At 44.7% G+C, this 23,267-nt stretch overlaps 1 protein-coding gene across 2 annotated transcripts in view; it reads right to left on the reverse strand.

Moving 5' to 3' along the window:
* The window catches only part of MYLK4 (myosin light chain kinase family member 4), a 252,149-nt gene that overhangs the window by 75,892 nt on the left and 152,990 nt on the right, over nt 1-23,267 (reverse strand). The window lies entirely within an intron of this gene.

The raw sequence follows: 23,267 nt of genomic DNA on the forward strand, positions 1-23,267 counted from the left end.
TCTCCTGCCCGCACCCTCACCCCCACACCTCCCGATTCGCTGCCGCCGCCGCCCTCCATCTGCCACAGTGCCACCGCTCCCCCCAATCTGCTGCCCGGCCCCTCACCCCTCGTGATCGTTGCCCGGCCCCTCACCTCCGTGATGTGCTGCACGATCCCTGTCCTCCTCCATCTGTCATAGTGCCACCGCTCCCTCCGATCTTCTGCCCGGCCCCTCCCCCTCGTGATTGGTGCCCGCCCCCTCCCCTCCGTGATGTGCTGCACGATCCCTGTCCTCCTCCATCTGTCATAGTGCCACTGCTCCCTCCGATCTGCTGCCCGGCCCCTCCCCCTCATGATCGGTGCTCGCCCCCTCCCCTCCGTGATGTGCTGCTCGCCCCCTCCCCTCCGTGATGTGCTGCTCGCCCCCTCCCCTACGTGATGTGCTGCACGCTCCCCCCACCTCTCACCCCCGTGGTCAGTTACCCGCCCCCTCCCCTGTCACCGCCGTGATGTGTGCTCCCACACCTGTCACCGCCATGATGTGTCCTCCCTCCCCTGTCACCCCCGTGATGTGTGCTCCCTCCCCTGTCACCGCCGTGATGTGCGCTCCCTCCCCTGTCACCGCCGTGATGTGCGCTCCCTCCCCTGTCACCGCCGTGATGTGTGCTCCCACACCTGTCATCGCCATGATGTGTCCTCCCTCCCCTGTCACCCCCATGATGTGTGCTCCCTCCCCTGTCACCGCCGTGATGTGCGCTCCCTCCCCTGTCACCGCCGTGATGTGTGCTCCCTCCCCTGTCACCGCCGTGATGTGTGCTCCCTCCCCTGTCACCCCCGTGATCTGTGCTCCCTCTCCTGTCACCCCCGTGATCTGTGCTCCCTCACCTGTCACCCCCGTGATGTGCGCTCCCTCACCTGTCACCCCCGTGATGTGTGCTCCCTTACCTGTCACCCCCGTGATCTGTGCTCCCTCCCCTGTCACCCCGTGATGTGTGCTCCCTCCCCTGTCACCGCCGTGATGTGCGCTCCCTCACCTGTCACCCCCGTGATCTGTGCTCCCTCACCTGTCACCCCCGTGATCTGCTGTCCACTCTCCCTCCACCTCTCACCCCCGTGATCTGCGCTCTGCTCACCTGTCTCCCCCGTGATCTGCGCTCTCTCACCTCTCACCCCCGTGATCTGTGCTCCCTCACCTGTCACCCCGTGATCTGTGCTCCCTCACCTGTCACCCCCGTGATCTGTGCTCCCTCACCTGTCACCCCGTGATCTGTGCTCCCTCACCTTTCACCCCCGTGATCTGTGCTCCCTCACCTGTCACCCCCGTGATCTGCTGTCCACTCTCCCTCCACCTCTCACCCCCGTGATCTGCGCTCTGCTCACCTGTCTCCCCCGTGATCTGCGCTCTCTCACCTCTCACCCCCGTGATCTGTGCTCCCTCACCTGTCACCCCGTGATCTGTGCTCCCTCACCTGTCACCCCCGTGATCTGCTGTCCGCTCTCCCTCACCTCTCACCCCCGTGATCTGTGCTCTGCTCACCTGTCTCCTCCGTGATCTGTGCTCTGCTCACCTGTCTCCCCCGTGATCTGCGCTCTCTCACCTCTCACCCCCGTGATCTGTGCTCCCTCACCTGTCACCCCGTGATCTGTGCTCCCTCACCTGTCACCCCCGTGATCTGTGCTCCCTCATCTGTCACCCCGTGATCTGTGCTCCCTAACCTTTCACCCCCGTGATCTGTGCTCCCTCACCTGTCACCCCCGTGATCTGCTGTCCACTCTCCCTCCACCTCTCACCCCCGTGATCTACGCTCTGCTCACCTGTCTCCCCCGTGATCTGCGCTCTCTCACCTCTCACCCCCGTGATCTGTGCTCCCTCACCTGTCACCCCGTGATCTGTGCTCCCTCACCTGTCACCCCCGTGATCTGCTGTCCGCTCTCCCTCACCTCTCATCCCCGTGATCTGTGCTCTGCTCACCTGTCTCCTCCGTGATCTGTGCTCTGCTCACCTGTCTCCTCCGTGATCTGCGCTGCGCTCCCTCCCCCACCTCTCACCCTCCCCGATCTGCTGCCTCCTTCATCTCCTGTGATCCAGCTGCCTAGATCCATCCTGTAGGGTAACTATCCCCAATCTCACCTCCCACTCCCCTTCCCACCCATCCCCCCCACCCCCCCTCCCCCCATCCTCTGCCGCTCCTGCATCCACTGCGCCCTCTCCCATCCACCCCTACCCTATCCCAGCCGCCGTCTCACAATCACAGATGCTCCCTTTATATGCCGCTGCCCCCCCATCTGCTGCTGCCCCGTCTGCCGCCCCCCCCCATCTGCCGCTGTTTTTTTTTTTTATGCCATGGGGGTCTAATTTCCAAAATGGGGTCACATGTGGGGGAGCTCCACTGATTCGGCACCTCAGGGGGTCTCCAAACAGCATGGAATACGCTAATTATCCCAGACAATTTTGCGTTTGAAACGTCAAATGACGCTCCTTGCCTTCCGAGCCCTGCTGTGCGCCCAAACATTATATTTGTACCACATATGAGGTGTCTGTGTACTCAGGAGAAATTGCACAATACATTTTATGGTGCAATTTTTCCTGATACCCTTGTGAAAAAAAAGCTACCTGGTTGAAGTAACAATTTTGTGGTAAAATGTTTTTTTTTTATTTTCACGGCTCAACTCTATTACCGTTTGTGAAGCCCCCAGAAGCTCAAAGTGCTCAATAAACATCTAGATAAATTCCATGAGGGGTCTAGTTTCCAAAATGGGGTCACATGTGGGGGAGCTCCACTGTTTCGGCACCTCAGGGGCTCTCCAAACGCAACATGGTGCGGCTAACGATTCCAGCTAATTTTCTGTTCAAAAAAGTCAAATGGCGCTCCTTCCCTTCCGAGTCCTGCCGTGCGCCCAAACAGTGGTTTTTCGCCACATATGAGGTATCTGTGTGTTCAGTAGAAATTGCCCAACAAATTTTGGGGGTTCATTTAATCCTGCTACCCTTGTGAATATGCAATATTTGAGGCTAAATTAACATTTTTGTTGCAAAAAGTAAAATGTTCATTTTTTCCTTCCACATTGCTTTAGTTACTGTGAAGCACCTGAAGGGTTAATAACCTTCTTGAATGTGGTTTTGAGTAGCCTGAGGGGTGCCATTTTTGGAATGGTGTCACTATTGGGTGTTCTGTGTCATGTAGACCCTTCAAAATCGCTTCAAATGTGATGTGGTCCCTAAAAAAAGTGGCTTTGTAAATTTTGTTGTAAAAATGAGAAATTGCTCATAAACTTTCAACCCCTATAACTTCCTTAATTTTTTTTTTTTCCCAAAATTGTTCTGATGTAAAGTAGACATGTGGGAAATGTTATTTATTAATTATTTTGTGTCATATGTCTCGTTGGTTTTAGAGCATAAAAATTCAAAGTTTGAAAATTACAAAATTTTCAAAATTTTCGCAAAATTTCCATTTTTTTCACAAAGAAATGCAAAAAATATCGGCCTAAATTTACCACTAACATGAAGCCCAATATGTCACGAAAAAACAATCTCAGAATCACCGGGATCCGCTGAAGCGTTCCAGAGTTATAACCTCATAAAGTGACACTGGTCAAAATTGCAAAAAATGGCCTGGTCTTTAGGGTCAAAATAGGCTTGGGGCTGAAGGGGTTAAGGAACAATGGTTGTGTTCACGTGTGGTGGAGATGTTTATAGATATGCAGAAACGATATAGTTACCTGATAAAGGATCTTATAATATCCTCATAGCCTATTATACTTTGATGTGAATGTTGCATTAAAGTGTAACTGTCGTTTTAATTTTTATTTCAGAAATCAATAGTACACATGAAAATAAGCAACTTTGTAATACATCTTATCAGAGAAATGTGCTTCTTTCTCCTCCTGGATTGATCTTTCATTCATAAAAATTCTCAGTTTCCAAGTAAAATCTGTCTTCAGTGAATTCAGATTTTTTTATATTAAAGGGGAATTCTCATCTACAAGATCTTATCCCACTATGTAGCAGTTGTAATAATAATATTAGCAAATACCTCCAATTAGAAATGTAGTATAGTTCTCCTGATATAGTCTCTTACCTCATGTGCAGGGCATTGCACCTTAAGTATCCATGGTTACGACCAGTCATATACTGACAGCTAGTTACATGTTTGTGGTTGTAACCATAGGTACCTCAGCTGCTATGCCCTGCACATGAAGTAACAGACATCAGGAGAACTATACTGCATTTCTAATTGAAGTAATTTGCTAGTATTACTATTATTATTATTTTTGTATTATTATTATTATTATTATTATCATCATTATTATTATATCTACTATATATTGGTATAGTATCTTGGAGATGGGAATACCCCTTTAAAGAGATAAGAGATAGCAGTCGTTACTGACAAGATTCTATAAGGGAAGGGCAGGGAGGAGGTAGAGGCAGTGCTCCTCCTCCCGCTCTCCCCTCATTTCTGCATAGATTGCTGTGAACACATTACATACATTCCCATTGGGATCTGAATGCATGTATTTGTGAATCATTTTTGCAATTTGCAGTCAGCAGTAGAGATGAGCGAACCGGTCGCGGTTCGGCTCGAGGTGGTTCGCCGAACGGAGGTCTCGTTCGAGTTCAGTTCGTCGAACGTTCGACAAACCGAACTCGAACGTATAGGCTATAATGGGAGGCAATCACAAACACATAAAAATGCATTATAAATGTACACAAACAGTTAATAAACATTGCCATAACACTTACCGGTCCTCGCGATCCCTTCTGCACTCTGTCTCCTGCCGCTATTCCATCCGATGATCGCTGAATCCTCCCGGTGACCTGCACTGCCAGCAGAGATGCAGGACCTATCGTGACGTCAAAATAGCCATGTGACCAGTAACGTGGCTACTATCTCATTGGCTACAGACTGGTCACATGACTATGACACGTCATGTAGGACCTGCGAGTGCATCTCTCCGGTACACGGTGCACATATGTGTATCGCCGTGTACCGGCGACATGCTCTAGCATACGGTCGACTCTCCGTTCCGTTAGGGACCGGCTGACACAGCCGGTCATTAACGGAGATCACCGTTGCCATAGCAACGCAGTTAGCGGTGACGTCACCGCTAACCGCGGCTCCGAGAGCACCGTTGCTATGGTAACGCGTCTGTCAGCGTTACCGCTAGCAGCCAGCAGTGATCACTCACGGAGTGAAGGCTGCACGCTGCTGCACGATTGTAGTGAGCATTGTAGTGAGGATGGAGGTTCCCCAGCCCCAAGTGATGAGCTGGTGAATCTCATCCTTCCTCACTACAATCGTCACTACTACTACACTAGAAAGAAAGAAGACAGAAGAGCAGGGTCGTGGAGGGCTGACAGGGGGTAATAAAGATGGAGTCTCTAATGTGTCTGTGTATTTATTTCTATTAAAGTATTTTTCCTCTGTGTGGTGTCTTTTTTTTAACCCTTTATTGGAGATTCTTAATGGCCGGGACAAACGTGCCTGACATTAAGAATCTCTGGCTTAATACTGGCTAGTAAAACAAAGCCAGTATTAACTCATGATTACCCAACAAGCCACCCGGCTCCAGGGCTGTTGGAAGAGTTGGATACAGCGCCAGATGATGGCGCTTCTATGAGAGCGCCATTTTCTGGGATGGCTGCGGACTGAAATCCGCAGCAGAGGCGCCCACAAACCTCGGGCTAACCTGTGCTGCGTATTCCAATCCCCAGCTGCCTAGTTGTACCCGGCTGGACACAAAAATAGGGCGAAGCCCACGTCATTTGTTTTTTAATTATTTCATGAAATAAGTGAAATAATTAAAAAAAACGGGCTTCCCTATATTTTTGGTTCCCAGCTGGGTACAAATAGGCAACAGGGGGTTGGAGGCAGCCCGTGGCTGCCAGCTGTACCTGGCTAGCATACAAAAATATGGCGAAGCCCACGTCATTTTTTTGGTGGGCAAAAAACTTCTGCATACAGTCCTGGATGGAGTATGCTGAGCCTTGTAGTTCTGCAGCTGCTGTCTGCTCTTCTCCATACAGACAGACAGCAGCTGCAGAACTACAAGGCTCAGCATACTCCATCCAGGACTGTATGCAGAATTTTTTTGCCCCCTGAAAAAATTATGTGGGCTTCGCCATATTTTTGTATGCTAGCCAGGTACAGCAGGCAGGTACGGCTGCCCCCAACCCCCAGTTGCCTATTTGTACCCGTCTGGGAACCAAAAATAAAGGGAAGCCCTTTTTTTATTATTTCATGAATTTCATGAAATAATTAGAAAACAAATGACGTAGGCTTTGCCCCATTTTTGTGTCCAGCCAGGTACAACTAGGCAGCTGGGGATTGGAATCCGCACCACCGGTTGGCCTGAGCTTTCTGGGCCCCACTGCTGCGAATTGCAGTCTGCAGCCACCTCAGAAAATGGCATTTTCATAGAAGCGCCATCTTCTGGCGCTGTATCCAACTCTTCCAGCACCTGCCTGCTATACCTGGCTAGCATACAAAAATATGGCGACGCTCACGTCCTTTTTTTGTAGTTTTTTGGCAAAAAAAATAAAAAATGCTTCCGTGGATTTTCCATTGCCAGTGAAGGTAACACCAAGCAGTGGGGGTTAGCAGCCAGTAGCTGCTTGGATTACCCTTAGCTAGCAATACAAAAAATGCAGCGGGAGCCCATATATATTTTTTTTAATTATTTATTTAAATAACTAAAAATAAAATGGGCTTCCCTGTATTTTGATTGCTGGACATCACAGTGCTTTAAAAATAAATCTTTAAAAAAATGACGTAACGCTCCGCGGTATTTTTGATTCTCAGCGCAGATAAAGCAGACAGCTATGGGTTGCCACCCTCATCTGCCTGCCGTTACCTTGGTTGTCAATCAAAATACAGGGAAGCCCATTAATTTTTTCTATTTAAAAAATAGTTAAAAAAAAAAAATTACGTTGGGTCCCCCCATTTTTGATAGCCAGCTAGGGTAAAGCAGACGGCTGTAGCCTGAAAACCACAGCTGGCAGCTTTACCGTGGTTGGGGATCCAATGTGGAGGTCCCTTCAGGCTCTTTTTTATAATTATTTTATAAATATTAATAATTACACAATAAAAGTAGGGTCCCCCCCAAATTGGATCACCAGCCAAGGTAAAGCGGACAGCTGTGGTCTGGTATTCTCAGGGTGGGAAGGTCCATAGTTATTGGGCCTTCACAGCCTAAAAATAGCAGGCCGCAGGCACCCCAGACGTGGCGCATCCACTAGATGGGCCAATCCTGGCGCTTCACCCCAGCTCATCCCATGCCCTGGTGCAGTGGCAAACGGGGTAATAAATCGGGTTGATACTAGCTGTAAAGTCACCTGAGATCAAGCCCAGCAGTTTGTGATGTCATGGCGTCTATTAGATACCCAACATCATAAACTGTCAGTACTAACAAAAACAAAAAATCGACAAAAGAAATTTATTTGAAAAAACAGTCCCCAAAACATTTCCTCTTTCACCAATTTATTGTAAGAAAAAAAATAAAGGGGTCCCACGACGACTCTGGACCGTCTAGAATATGGGGGGGAGACACTCAGGGAACGTATCCCCCATTTTCTAGGAGTGCGGACCCTTCATGTGAGGAGTGTGGGTGCAATGAATCTGCACTCACTCTCCCCGGGTCCACAGCAGCAGAGTCCATGTCGTAATGGTTGCTACCAAAGCTGCAATGCCCTGCTCATGAGGTAAGGGCATGCCTAATCAGGAGAACTACTGTAGAGGAAGCTCTGCTCACTGGTATATAGGTGCTCAGAGGTAATAATAGATAAAATTAGTGAGTAACCTCGGCACTCTAAATCTCCCAGACTAAGTCAGTAAGTCCCAATGGATAGTAATGCAAAATTACTCTTTATTGGTCCGTATTAAGAACATTTTTTTTTCATAAGCATATATGGTTTTGTCCAAAACAAGTTACAAATGACGTTTCGGCCTGAGCCTTCGTCAGATTGGACTTATCTGCATGTAATCATGAAAAATGACAATAATCAGTATCACATAAGAGTGAGAGAACAATAACATAAACTCGAACAATGTAGAGGTACAATTGGGATGCAGCAAAAAAATTGCAACACAGCAAGAAATGAAACACATGATACAAATGTCATAATACAGTACAAGGACAATATAGTAATGACAAATATGGGGTCAGAGTAGGCTTAGACAGCTCTGGTACGAAAGAGATGTCAATCATAAAGTAACATGTGCAGTAGGTGTAGAGCTACAGTATGCATGGCAGAGCTAATGGGTAGACTGACCATAGAAAAAGAACGGAGAAAAAGTGGAGAAAAAGTGGAGCATAAGAGGAGAAAAAGTGGAGAAAAAAGTGGAGAAAAAGTGGAGAAAAAGTGGAGAAAAAGTGGAGAACAAGTGGAGAAAAAGTGGAGCATAAGAGGAGAAAAAGTGGAGAAAAAAGTGGAGAAAAAGTGGAGAAAAAGTGGAGCATAAGAGGAGATAAAGTGGAGAAAAAAGTGGAGAAAAAGTGGAGAAAAAGTGGAGCATAAGAGGAGAAAAAGTGGAGAAAAAGTGGAGAAAAAGTGGAGAAAAAGTGGAGAAAAAGTGGAGCATAAGAAGAGAAAAAGTGGAGAAAAAGTGGAGCATAAGAGGAGAAAAAGTGGAGAAAAAGTGGAGAAAAAGTGGAGAAAAAAATGGAGAAAAAGTGGAGAAAAAGTGGAGAAAAAGTGGAGAATAAGAGGAGAAAAAGTGGAGAAAAAGTGGAGAATAAGAGGAGAAAAAGTGGAGAATAAGTGGAGAAAAAGTGGAGCATAAGAGGAGAAAAAGTGGAGAAAAAGTGGAGAAAAAGTGGAGAAAAAGTGGAGCATAAGAGGAGAAAAAGTGGAGAAAAAAGTGGAGAAAAAGTGGAGAAAAAGTGGAGAAAAAGTGGAGCATAAGAGGAGAAAAAGTGGAGATTAAGAGGAGAAAAAGTGGAGAAAAAGTGGAGCATAAGAGGAGAAAAAGTGGAGAAAAAGTGGAGCATAAGAGGAGAAAAAGTGGAGAAAAAGTGGAGAAAAAGTGGAGCATAAGAGGAGAAAAAGTGGAGAAAAAAGTGGAGAAAAAGTGGAGAAAAGTGGAGCATAAGAGGAGAAAAAGTGGAGCATAAGAGGAGAAAAAGTGGAGAAAAAGTGGAGCATAAGAGGAGAAAAAGTGGAGAAAAAAGTGGAGAAAAAGTGGAGAAAAAGTGGAGCATAAGAGGAGAAAAAGTGGAGAAAAAGTGGAGAAAAAGTGGAGCATAAGAGGAGAAAAAGTGGAGATTAAGAGGAGAAAAAGTGGAGAAAAAGTGGAGCATAAGAGGAGAAAAAGTGGAGAAAAAGTGGAGCATAAGAGGAGAAAAAGTGGAGAAAAAGTGGAGAAAAAGTGGAGCATAAGAGGAGAAAAAGTGGAGAAAAAAGTGGAGAAAAAGTGGAGCATAAGAGGAGAAAAAGTGGAGAAAAAGTGGAGAAAAAGTGGAGAAAAAGTGGAGCATAAGAGGAGAAAAAGTGGAGAAAAAAGTGGAGAAAAAGTGGAGAAAAAGTGGAGAAAAAGTGGAGCATAAGAGGAGAAAAAGTGGAGATTAAGAGGAGAAAAAGTGGAGAAAAAGTGGAGCATAAGAGGAGAAAAAGTGGAGAAAAAGTGGAGCATAAGAGGAGAAAAAGTGGAGAAAAAGTGGAGCATAAGAGGAGAAAAAGTGGAGAAAAAAGTGGAGAAAAAGTGGAGAAAAAGTGGAGAAAAAGTGGAGATTAAGAGGAGAAAAAGTGGAGAAAAAGTGGAGCATAAGAGGAGAAAAAGTGGAGAAAAAAGTGGAGAAAAAGTGGAGAAAAAGTGGAGAAAAAGTGGAGCATAAGAGGAGAAAAAGTGGAGAAAAAGTGGAGCATAAAAGGAGAAAAAATGGAGAAAAAGTGGAGAAAAAGTGGAGCATAAGAGGAGAAAAAGTGGAGAAAAAAGTGGAGAAAAAGTGGAGAAAAAAGTGGAGAAAAAGTGGAGAAAAAGTGGAGCATAAGAGGAGAAAAAGTGGAGAAAAAAGTGGAGAAAAAGTGGAGCATAAGAGGAGAAAAAGTGGAGAAAAAAGTGGAGAAAAAGTGGAGAAAAAAGTGGAGAAAAAGTGGAGAAAAAAGTGGAGAAAAAAGTGGAGCATAAGAGGAGAAAAAGTGGAGAAAAAGTGGAGATTAAGAGGAGAAAAAGTGGAGAAAAAGTGGAGCATAAGAGGAGAAAAAGTGGAGAAAAAAGTGGAGAAAAAGTGGAGCATAAGAGGAGAAAAAGTGGAGAAAAAAGTGGAGAAAAAGTGGAGAAAAAAGTGGAGAAAAAAGTGGAGAAAAAAGTGGAGAAAAAAGTGGAGAAAAAAGTGGAGAAAAAGTGGAGCATAAGAGGAGAAAAAGTGGAGAAAAAAGTGGAGAAAAAGTGGAGAAAAAGTGGAGCATAAGAGGAGAAAAAGTGGAGAAAAAAGTGGAGAAAAAGTGGAGAAAAAGTGGAGAAAAATTGGAGCATAAGAGGAGAAAAAGTGGAGAAAAAGTGGAGAAAAAGTGGAGCATAAGAGGAGAAAAAGTGGAGAAAAAAGTGGAGAAAAAGTGGAGAAAAAGTGGAGAAAAAGTGGAGCATAAGAGGAGAAAAAGTGGAGATTAAGAGGAGAAAAAGTGGAGCATAAGAGGAGAAAAAGTGGAGAAAAAGTGGAGCATAAGAGGAGAAAAAGTGGAGAAAAAGTGGAGAAAAAGTAGAGCATAAGAGGAGAAAAAGTGGAGAAAAAAGTGGAGAAAAAGTGGAGAAAAAGTGGAGAAAAAGTGGAGAAAAAGTGGAGATTAAGAGGAGAAAAAGTGGAGAAAAAGTGGAGCATAAGAGGAGAAAAAGTGGAAAAAAAAGTGGAGAAAAAGTGGAGAAAAAGTGGAGAAAAAGTGGAGCATAAGAGGAGAAAAAGTGGAGAAAAAGTGGAGCATAAGAGGAGAAAAAGTGGAGAAAAAAGTGGAGAAAAAGTGGGGCATAAGAGGAGAAAAAGTGGAGAAAAAGTGGAGAAAAAAGTGGAGAAAAAGTGGAGCATAAGAGGAGAAAAAGTGGAGAAAAAAGTGGAGAAAAAGTGGAGAAAAAGTGGAGAAAAAGTGGAGCATAAGAGGAGAAAAAGTGGAGAAAAAGTGGAGCATAAGAGGAGAAAAAGTGGAGAAAAAAGTGGAGAAAAAGTGGAGAAAAAGTGGAGAAAAAGTGGAGCATAAGAGGAGAAAAAGTGGAGATTAAGAGGAGAAAAAGTGGAGAAAAAGTGGAGCATAAGAGGAGAAAAAGTGGAGAAAAAGTGGAGCATAAGAGGAGAAAAAGTGGAGAAAAAGTGGAGAAAAAGTGGAGCATAAGAGGAGAATAAGAGGAGAAAAAAGTGGAGAAAAAGTGGAGAAAAAGTGGAGAAAAAGTGGAGTTTAAGAGGAGAAAAAGTGGAGAAAAAGTGGAGCATAAGAGGAGAAAAAGTGGAGAAAAAAGTGGAGAAAAAGTGGAGCATAAGAGGAGAAAAAGTGGAGAAAAAGTGGAGAAAAAAGTGGAGAAAAAAGTGGAGAAAAAAGTGGAGAAAAAGTGGAGCATAAGAGGAGAAAAAGTGGAGAAAAAAGTGGAGAAAAAGTGGAGCATAAGAGGAGAAAAAGTGGAGAAAAAGTGGAGAAAAAAGTGGAGAAAAAAGTGGAGAAAAAAGTGGAGAAAAAGTGGAGCATAAGAGGAGAAAAAGTGGAGAAAAAAGTGGAGAAAAAGTGGAGCATAAGAGGAGAAAAAGTGGAGAAAAAAGTGGAGAAAAAGTGGAGCATAAGAGGAGAAAAAGTGGAGAAAAAGTGGAGCATAAGAGGAGAAAAAGTGGAGAAAAAGTGGAGCATAAGAGGAGAAAAAGTGGAGAAAAAAGTGGAGAACAAGTGGAGAAAAAGTGGAGCATAAGAGGAGAAAAAGTGGAGAAAAAGTGGAGCATAAAAGGAGAAAAAGTGGAGATTAAGAGGAGAAAAAGTGGAGAAAAAGTGGAGCATAAGAGGAGAAAAAGTGGAGCATAAGAGGAGAAAAAGTGGAGAAAAAGTGGAGAAAAAGTGGAGCATAAGAGGAGAAAAAGTGGAGAAAAAAGTGGAGAAAAAGTGGAGAAAAAGTGGAGCATAAGAGGAGAAAAAGTGGAGAAAAAGTGGAGAAAAAGTGGAGCATAAGAGGAGAAAAAGTGGAGATTAAGAGGAGAAAAAGTGGAGAAAAAGTGGAGCATAAGAGGAGAAAAAGTGGAGAAAAAGTGGAGCATAAGAGGAGAAAAAGTGGAGAAAAAGTGGAGAAAAAGTGGAGCATAAGAGGAGAAAAAGTGGAGAAAAAAGTGGAGAAAAAGTGGAGAAAAAGTGGAGCATAAGAGGAGAAAAAGTGGAGAAAAAGTGGAGAAAAAGTGGAGCATAAGAGGAGAAAAAGTGGAGAAAAAAGTGGAGAAAAAGTGGAGAAAAAGTGGAGAAAAAGTGGAGAAAAAGTGGAGATTAAGAGGAGAAAAAGTGGAGAAAAAGTGGAGCATAAGAGGAGAAAAAGTGGAAAAAAAAGTGGAGAAAAAGTAGAGAAAAAGTGGAGAAAAAGTGGAGCATAAGAGGAGAAAAAGTGGAGAAAAAGTGGAGCATAAGAGGAGAAAAAGTGGAGAAAAAAGTGGAGAAAAAGTGGGGCATAAGAGGAGAAAAAGTGGAGAAAAAGTGGAGAAAAAAGTGGAGAAAAAGTGGAGAAAAAAGTGGAGAAAAAGTGGAGCATAAGAGGAGAAAAAGTGGAGAAAAAAGTGGAGAAAAAGTGGAGAAAAAGTGGAGAAAAAGTGGAGCATAAGAGGAGAAAAAGTGGAGAAAAAGTGGAGCATAAGAGGAGAAAAAGTGGAGAAAAAAGTGGAGAAAAAGTGGAGAAAAAGTGGAGAAAAAGTGGAGCATAAGAGGAGAAAAAGTGGAGATTAAGAGGAGAAAAAGTGGAGAAAAAGTGGAGCATAAGAGGAGAAAAAGTGGAGAAAAAGTGGAGCATAAGAGGAGAAAAAGTGGAGAAAAAGTGGAGAAAAAGTGGAGCATAAGAGGAGAATAAGAGGAGAAAAAAGTGGAGAAAAAGTGGAGAAAAAGTGGAGAAAAAGTGGAGATTAAGAGGAGAAAAAGTGGAGAAAAAGTGGAGCATAAGAGGAGAAAAAGTGGAGAAAAAAGTGGAGAAAAAGTGGAGCATAAGAGGAGAAAAAGTGGAGAAAAAGTGGAGAAAAAAGTGGAGAAAAAAGTGGAGAAAAAGTGGAGCATAAGAGGAGAAAAAGTGGAGAAAAAAGTGGAGAAAAAGTGGAGCATAAGAGGAGAAAAAGTGGAGAAAAAAGTGGAGAAAAAGTGGAGCATAAGAGGAGAAAAAGTGGAGAAAAAGTGGAGCATAAGAGGAGAAAAAGTGGAGAAAAAGTGGAGCATAAGAGGAGAAAAAGTGGAGAAAAAAGTGGAGAACAAGTGGAGAAAAAGTGGAGCATAAGAGGAGAAAAAGTGGAGAAAAAGTGGAGAAAAAGTGGAGCATAAAAGGAGAAAAAGTGGAGATTAAGAGGAGAAAAAGTGGAGAAAAAGTGGAGCATAAGAGGAGAAAAAGTGGAGCATAAGAGGAGAAAAAGTGGAGAAAAAGTGGAGAAAAAGTGGAGCATAAGAGGAGAAAAAGTGGAGAAAAAAGTGGAGAAAAAGTGGAGAAAAAGTGGAGCATAAGAGGAGAAAAAGTGGAGAAAAAGTGGAGAAAAAGTGGAGAAAAAGTGGAGCATAAGAGGAGAAAAAGTGGAGATTAAGAGGAGAAAAAGTGGAGAAAAAGTGGAGCATAAGAGGAGAAAAAGTGGAGAAAAAGTGGAGCATAAGAGGAGAAAAAGTGGAGAAAAAGTGGAGAAAAAGTGGAGCATAAGAGGAGAAAAAGTGGAGAAAAAAGTGGAGAAAAAGTGGAGAAAAAGTGGAGCATAAGAGGAGAAAAAGTGGAGAAAAAGTGGAGAAAAAGTGGAGAAAAAGTGGAGAAAAAGTGGAGCATAAGAGGAGAAAAAGTGGAGATTAAGAGGAGAAAAAGTGGAGAAAAAGTGGAGCATAAGAGGAGAAAAAGTGGAGAAAAAGTGGAGCATAAGAGGAGAAAAAGTGGAGAAAAAGTGGAGAAAAAGTGGAGCATAAGAGGAGAAAAAGTGGAGAAAAAAGTGGAGAAAAAGTGGAGAAAAAGTGGAGCATAAGAGGAGAAAAAGTGGAGAAAAAAGTGGAGAAAAAGTGGAGAAAAAGTGGAGAAAAAGTGGAGCATAAGAGGAGAAAAAGTGGAGATTAAGAGGAGAAAAAGTGGAGAAAAAGTGGAGCATAAGAGGAGAAAAAGTGGAGAAAAAGTGGAGCATAAGAGGAGAAAAAGTGGAGAAAAAGTGGAGAAAAAGTGGAGCATAAGAGGAGAAAAAGTGGAGAAAAAAGTGGAGAAAAAGTGGAGAAAAAGTGGAGAAAAAGTGGAGATTAAGAGGAGAAAAAGTGGAGAAAAAGTGGAGCATAAGAGGAGAAAAAGTGGAGAAAAAAGTGGAGAAAAAGTGGAGCATAAGAGGAGAAAAAGTGGAGAAAAAGTGGAGAAAAAAGTGGAGAAAAAAGTGGAGAAACAAGTGGAGAAAAAGTGGAGCATAAGAGGAGAAAAAGTGGAGAAAAAAGTGGAGAAAAAGTGGAGAAAAAGTGGAGCATAAGAGGAGAAAAAGTGGAGAAAAAGTGGAGAAAAAGTGGAGAAAAAGTGGAGAAAAAGTGGAGCATAAGAGGAGAAAAAGTGGAGAAAAAGTGGAGCATAAGAGGAGAAAAAGTGGAGAAAAAGTGGAGAAAAAGTGGAGAAAAAGTGGAGAAAAAAATGGAGAAAAAGTGGAGAAAAAGTGGAGAATAAGAGGAGAAAAAGTGGAGAAAAAGTGGAGAATAAGAGGAGAAAAAGTGGAGAATAAGTGGAGAAAAAAATGGAAAAAAAGTGGAGAAAAAAATGGAGAAAAAGTGGAACACCCTTTGGTACCTTTCATGTGGCACTAAGGGGTGCTTAGCTTTGTATTTAGCCAAAAAAATGAAAAAAAAATGACGTAGGGTTCCCCCTAGTTTTGTAGCCAGCTAGGGTAAAGCAGACGGCTGCAGCCTGCAGACCACAGCTGGCAACCTCACCTTGGCTGGTAATCCAAAACTGAGGGCACCCCACGCTGTTATTTTAAATTAAATAAATAATTAAAAAAAAAAACACGTAGGGGTCCCCCAAAATTGGATCACCAGCCAAGGTAAAGTAGACAGCTGGGGCCTGATATTCTCAGACTAGGGAGGTCCATGGTTATTGGAATCTCCCCAGCCTAAAAATAGCAGGCCGCAGCCGCCCCAGAAGTGGCGCATCCATTAGATGCGCCAATCCTGGTGCTTCGCCCCAGCTCATCCCGCGCCCTGGTGCGGTGGCAAACGGGGTAATATATGGGGTTAATACCAGATGTGTAATGTCACCTGGCATCAAGCCCTGGGGTTGGTGAGGTCAGGCGTCTATCAGATACCCGACATCACCAACCCAGTCAGTAATAAAAAAAAATAGACGACAAACACATTTTTATTTGAAAAAACACTCCCCAAAACATTCCCTCTTTAACCAATTTATTAGATTGAAAAACAAATCCAGGTCTGCTGTAATCCAAGGGGTTGCCATGACGATCCACACTGTCCCAGTCAATGAAGAGCAGAATGTTCCCCATTGGCTGGGAGAGCAATGCAGTGACCTGAGCTAACATCAATGGGTCAGCCCAGGTCACTGCAGGGGATGACAAGTGCTGCTGTCAGCGAGGTACATTACCTGCGCTGATCTCCAGCACTGCCGACAGCCCCTGTCACTGAGGTCAATGACCGGCGCCTTCACATCAAGTATCGCGAGAGGTCCGTGACGTCTCGGGTGGGAAGCGAGAGGTGATGTGACAAGCGGCGGCCATGGAGGACAGTGACAGCGCTGAGGTCTGGATGGCGGGACTTCATCACCGCAGGTAAGCCGAGCGGGGGGGGGGAGGGGGGGTGCGTGTGTGAGAGTGTGTGTGTGTATATGTATGTATACATGCTGCGGGGCAGGAGGGGGCGGAGCGAGCTGAGCGGGAAGTGTGGGCTTCCTGCACGTAACTAAGATAAACATCGGGTTACTAACCAAGCGCTTTGCTTGGATACCCAATGTTTATCTTGGTTACCAGCTTGTGGCAGGCTGCCAGCGATGGCTCCTGCACACTGTAGCTGGGGGGGGGGGGTGTGCGTGAGTGAGAGTGTGTGTGTGTGTGGATATGTATGTATACATGCCGCGGGCAGGAGGGGGCGGAGCGAGCTGAGCGGGGAAGTGTGGGCTTCCTGCACGTAACTAAGATAAACATCGGGTTACTAACCAAGCGCTTTGCTTGGATACCCGATGTTTATCTTGGTTACCAGCTTGTGGCAGGCTGCCAGCGATGGCTCCTGCACACTGTAGCTGGGAGGGGGGGGGGGTGTGCGTGAGTGAGAGTGTGTGTGTGTGTGGATATGTATGTATACATGCCGCGGGCAGGAGGGGGCGGAGTGAGCTGAGCGGGGAAGTGTGGGCTTCCTGCACGTAACTAAGATAAACATCGGGTTACTAACCAAGCGCTTTGCTTGGATACCCGATGTTTATCTTGGTTACCAGCTTGTGGCAGGCTGCCAGCGATGGCTCCTGCACACTGTAGCTGTAAAAAGCCCTGCTTTTTGCTGCTAGAACCGTTCTCGAACGTTTCTAGAACTATCGAGCTTTTAGCAAAAAGCTCGAGTTCTAGTTCGATCTCGAACAGCCCAAAAATCACTCGAGCCTAGAACTGGAGAACCACGAACCGCGAACCGCGCTCAACTCTAGTCAGCAGAGCTCATGTGCATGTATCACTTATCCAACTATAACAAATCATGGCAACTGGACTGGTTGTGGGTCTTTGGACCTGAACTCAACAACCTCATAGACCTATAGGAGTCCAACAGTTGTTATAGACTTCACAGTCCATATATTAATAGTAGAAGTGTGAATCAGTGGTGTAACTAGAGTTCAAGGGGCACCAATGCAACATTTAGACCTGGGCCCCCCCTATTTTGACCTGGGCCGCCCATGTTGGTCAGTTGAACGGGCCTTGTGGCGTTCTAAATCCTGTAAACACATTCCAGTTGCCCTCCTACCCATTATGTAATAATGTCCCCTATCCTGTTGTAATATACCCCATCCTGGGCTCTTTCAAGGTAAATATGTCCCCCATACAGGTATATATGTCCACCTTCCTTGGCCCATCTTGTTATATATCTTCCTATCCTGCTATATACAGTCATATGAAAAAGTTTGGGCACCCCTATTAATGTTAACCTTTTTTCTTTATAACAATTTGGGTTTTTGCAACAGCTATTTCAGTTTCATATATCTAATAACTGATGGACTGAGTAATATTTCTGAATTGAAATGAGGCTTATTGTACTAACAGAAAATGTGCAATCTGCATGTAAACTAAATTTGACAGGTGCATAAGTATGGGCACCCTTATCAATTTCTTGTTTTGAACACTCCTAACTACTTTTTACTGACTTAATGGGGCTTTACACGCTGCGACATCGCTAATGCGAACTCGTTGGGGTCACGGAATTGGTGACGCATATCCGGCCGCATTAGCGATGCCGTTGCGTGTGACACCTATGAGCGATTTTGCATCTTCGCAAAAACATGCAAAATCGCTCATCGGTGACATGGGGGTCCATTCTCAAAAATCGTTACTGCAGCACTAACGAAGTTCTTCCTCGTTTCTGCGGCAGCACACATCGCTCCGTGTGACACCGCAGGAACGAGGAACCTCTCCTTACCTGCCTCCCGGCCGCTATGAGGGAGGAAGGAAGGAGGCGGACGGGATGTTACGTCCCGCTCATCTCCACCCCTCCGCTTCTATTGGGCGGCGGTTCAGTGACGCAGCCGTGACGTCGCTGTGACGCTGAACGAACCGCCCCCTTAGAAAGGAGGCAGTTTGCCGGTCACAGCGACGTCGCCAGGCAGGTAAGTAGTGTGACGGGTCTGGGCGATGTTGTGCGGCACGGGCAGCGATATGCCCGTGTCGCACAACAGATAGGGGCGGGTACCCACGCTAGCAATATCGGTACCGATATCGCAGCGTGCAAAGCGGCCTTTCCTGAAGCACTAAATTGGTTTTGTAACCTCATTGAGCTTTGAACTTCATAGGCAGGTGTATCCAATCATGAGAAAAGGTATTTAAGGTGGCCACTTGCAAGTAGTTATCCTATTTGAATCTCCTATGAAGAGTGGCATCATGGGCTCCTCAAAACAACTCTCAAATGATCTTAAAACAAAGATTATTCAACATAGTTGTTCAGGGGAAGAATACAAAAAGTTGTCTCAAAGATTTAAACTGTCAGTTTCCACTGTGAGGAACATAGTAAGGAAATGGAAGAACACAGGTACAGTTCTTTTTAAGCCCAGAAGTGGCAGGCCAAGAAAAATAACAGAAAGGCAGAGAAGAAGAATGGTGAGAACAGTTAAGGACAATCCACAGACCACCTTCAAAGACCTGCAGCATCAAGTTGCTGCAGATGGTGTCACTGTGTATCGGTCAACAATACAGCGCACTTTGCACAAGGAGAAGCTGTATGGGAGAGTGATGCGAAAGAAGCCGTTTCTGCAAGCACGCCACAAACAGAGTCGCCTGAGGTATGCAAAAGCACATTTGGACAAGCCAGTTACATTTTGGAAGAAGGTCCTGTGGACTGATGAAACAAAGATTGAGTTGTTTGGTCATACAAAAAGGCGTTATGCATGGAGGCAAAAAAACACGGCATTCCAAGAAAAGTACTTGCTACCCACAGTAAAATTTGGTGGAGGTTCCATCATGCTTTGGGGCTGTGTGGCCAATGCCGGCACCGGGAATCTTGTTAAAGTTGAGGGTCGCATGGATTCAACTCAGTATCGGCAGATTCTTGACAATAATGTGCAAGAATCAGTGACGAAGTTGAAGTTACGCAGTGGATGGATATTTCAGCGAGACAATGATCCAAAACACCGCTCCAAATCTACTCAGGCATTCATGCAGAGGAACAATTACAATGTTCTGGAATGGCCATCCCAGTCCCCAGACCTGAATATCATTGAACATCTGTGGGATGATTTGAAGTCTGCTGTCCATGCTCGGCGACCATCAAAGTTAACTGAACTGGAATTCTTTTGTAAACAGGAATGGTCAAATATACCTTCATCCAGGAACTCATTAAAAGCTACAGGAAGCGACTAGAGGCTGTTATTTTTGCAAAAGGAGGATCTACAAAATATTAATGTCACTTTTATGTTGAGGTGCCCATACTTATGCACCTGTAAAATTTAGTTTAAATGCGGATTGCACATTTTCTGTTAGTACAATAAACCTCATTTCAATTCAGAAATATTACTCAGTCCATCAGTTATTAGATATATGAAACTGAAATAGCTGTTGCAAAAACCCAAATTGTTATAAATAAAAAAAGGTTAACATTAATAGGGGTGCCCAAACTTTTTCATATGACTGTATATACCCAACCTGATTACTATTTCCCATCCTGGTATATATATATATATATATATATATATATATATATATATATATATATATAAAATTCTCCTGGGCCTCATCCTGGTATATGTGACCCCATCCTGGTATACATGTCCATATCTTGGACCCCTTCCTAGTATTTATGTCCGCATCCTAAGCCTATTCCTGGTATATTTTGGCTCCATTCTGGTATATATGTCTTCATCCATCTAAATATGTTCCCATTTTGGTATATATGCCCCTATCCTGGGCCCCTTCCTGCTACATTTGTCACCAGCCTGGTATATATGTCCCCATCTTGGGAAATATGGTATTTATGTTCCAATCCTGAACTCTTTCTGGTACAATTTTGTCTTTTCCATGAAAAATCATACTTTTATTTCTCAAATGAGATGCATAATGAATAGAAAATATAGTCCAGACATTGACTAGGTTAGAAATAACGATTTTCACTTGAAATAATAATTTTCTCTTTCAAACTTTGCTTTTGTCACAGAATGATCCCTTTGCAGCAATTACAGCTTTGCAGACCTTTGGCATTCAAGCTGTTAATTTGATGAGGTAATCTGGAGATATTTCACCCCATGCTTCCACAAGTTGGATTGGCTTGATGGGCACTTTTTGCGTACCATATGGTCAAGCTGCTCCCACAACTGCTCTATAGGGTTGAGATCTGGTGACTGGGCTGGCCACTCCATTACAGATAGAATACCAGCTGCCTGCTTCTTCCCTAAATAGTTCCTGCATAATTTGGAAGTATTCTTTGGGTCATTGTCCTGTTATAGGATGAAATTGGCTCCAATCAAGCGCTGTCCACAGGATATGGCATGGCGTTGCAAAAAGGAGTAATAGCCTTTCTTATTCAAAATCTCTTTTACCTTCGTCAAATCTTCCACTTTACCAGCACGAAAGCATCCCCTGACCATCGCATTACCTCCACCATGCTTGACAGATGGTGTCAGGCACTTTTCCAGCATCTTTTCAGTTGTTCTGCGTCTCACAAATGTTCATCCATTGGTGTGATCCAAACACCTCAAACTTCTATTCGTCAGTCCATAACACTTTTTTCCAATTTTCCTCTGTCCAATGTCTGTGTTTTTTTGCCCATATTAGTCTTTTCCTTTTATTAGCCTGTCTCAGAGAGAAACAATGTTTCTCTCAAATACCTTGTGTTGGCAATAGTGCCTGTGAGAGGCGCTATTGCAGACCGCTGTTCCCGCTCCAGTGACGTCCCCATCAAGTGCCGCACACGTCACATCCGTGCAGCCGGCTGCATTCTTCCAGAATCACTGAGCTGTGGGCGGTGTTTCACCGCACGTCACAGCACAGCGTGTCTCCTGCTCCCCCCTCCCTCCTCCCTCACAGCAGAACGCTGCAAGCAAGAGACGCGATGCTCTGTGCTGTGAAGGAGGAGGGAGGGGGGAGTAGGGAGCAGATGTGCTGTGACAGTGGTGAAACACCACCCACAGCTCAGTGATTCTGGTAGAATGCAGCCGGCTGCACTGATGTGACGTGTGCGGCACTTGACGGAGATGTCACTGGAGCGGGAATAGCGGTCTGCAATAGCGCCTCTCACAGGCACTATTGCCAACACAAGGTATTTGAGAGAAACATTGTTTCTCAATATAATATCGAACTAGACAATAAAAAATATGGGTGAACCACCCTTTTAATATGTTGTTGTGGGACATTTTTTACATCTTTGATCTGCCCTTACTACTGCCAGCACCTAATTTGGCATTTGCTGTGGCACTTCCGGGTTCGAGGACAGCGTGTGTGCGGTGGGCGCGGCTCTCATCTAGCGTCCTCTGGGTAATTTGACGTCATGAGGGGATTTCCACAACCCAGTGGACGCCGGAGTAGCCACCCTTACCAGTGCGATGCGTCTCTGAATCTCCTAATTGCGACAGGTGTTGCAGATTCCATCAGGTCACAGTATGCATATATACTCACCCATTTTGTCTGTTGTCCACGGTCCCCTGAGGCAGTCACACGAAACACGTGTTGGGACTTGTCCCCATGTGCGTCCACATGCGATTTTTACACTTCTGGCAAGCTCCCTTACACCAGTGCTATGGGCTGCTCTGACACCCCTTGTTTACTGGATGGTTAGCATTCAGGCTCCTGACTCTGTTCAGATTAACCGGTACTGAGGTGTCTTGCTGCTAATCTCCTCCCCCCCTATTTATGGGATTATTATACAGCATATTGTTTGCCTGGGAGCTGTTTGTATTTTTGCATGTGGCCCTACATGGGGATTGTTTCACCCTTGTTTGTCAATCTCCTGCCTTTAATGCTTTTATCTATTATATTTATATCCCATGCACTTTTTGTACAATAAATATTAATGTTTATTATAGTGCTTTTTAGTGTCAATTCTTGACAGTGGGATGTATGTATTTACTTAGGCAAATTAAAAGACTTCTGTCTTTCCTTGTGTGTGTCATAGGTGTATACAGTAGAGGCCTATTTCCAACAACCACCACTCCAGTGTTATAATGGTACATTGTGTTTGCTAACTGTGTTAGAAGGCTAATGGATGTTTAGAAATCCCTTGAAAAACCTTGTGCACGTATATTAGCTCGGTTAAAAACAATTTGCTGATTAGAGAAGCTAGAAAACTGACCTTCCTTTGAGCTAGTTGAGAATCTGGGGCATTACATTTGTTGGTTCCATTAAACTCTCAAAATGGGCAGAAAAAGAGAACTTTCATGTGAAACTCGAAGGTCTATTCTTTAGAAATGAAGGATATTCCATGCGAGAAATTGCCAAGAAACTGAAGATTTCCTACAACGATGTGTACTACTCCCTTCAGAGGAGAGCACAAACAGGCTCTAACCAGAGTATAAAGCAAAGTGGGAGGCCCCGCTGCACAACTGAGCAACAAGACAAGTGTATTAGAGTCTCTAGTTTGAGAAATCGACGCCTCACAGGTCCTCAACTAACAGCTTCATTAAATAGTACCCGCAAAACACCAGTGTCAACATCTACAGTAAAGAGGCGACCAGCATATTCAAGTTTTGTAGAAGGCTTTTGTCTTTCCAGAGTGGGGAAATGCACTGTATTATTACTTTCAAGTTGCACTTTCCACAGCCTTAAGGCCACTTTACACACAGCGACATCGCTAGCGATGTCGCTGGTGAAAGCACCCGCCCCCGTCGGTTGTGCGTCACAGGCAAATCGCTGCCCGTGGCGCACAACATCGCTAACACCCGTCACACATACTTACCTGCCTAGCGACGTCGCTGTGGCTGGCGAAGCGCCTCATTTCTAAGGGGGAGGTTAGTGAGGCGTCACAGCAGCGTCACTAAGCGGCCGCCCAATAGAAGCGGAGGGGCGGAGATGAGCGGCCGTAACATTACACCACCTCCTTCCTTCCTCATTGGCTGCGGCCGCAGGTACGATGTTGTTCCTCGTTCCTGCGGTGTCACACATAGCAATGTGAGCTGCCGCAGGAATGACGAACAACATCGTACCTGTAGCAGCAACGATATTTGAGATTAGAACAACGTGTCAACAATCAACGATATGGTGAGTATTTTTGATCGTTAACGGTCGTTCCTGCGTTTCACATGCAACGACGTCGCTAACGAAGCCGGATGTGCGTCATGAATTCCGTGACCCCAACGACATCTCGTTAGCGATGTCGTTGCGTGTAAAGTGGCCTTTAGTTTAGCTTCAAATGATTTCACGCTTAAAAGCAAAGAGCTGAGAAGCTGGTTGAGGCCCTGCAGCTTAACATTCAGCTCTGAAAGGTACTTGGTAATGTCCACCATGAACGCTAGGTCACAC

The sequence above is a fragment of the Anomaloglossus baeobatrachus genome, chromosome 6 (assembly GCF_048569485.1).
Source record: "Anomaloglossus baeobatrachus isolate aAnoBae1 chromosome 6, aAnoBae1.hap1, whole genome shotgun sequence".
NCBI lineage: Eukaryota > Metazoa > Chordata > Amphibia > Anura > Aromobatidae > Anomaloglossus > Anomaloglossus baeobatrachus.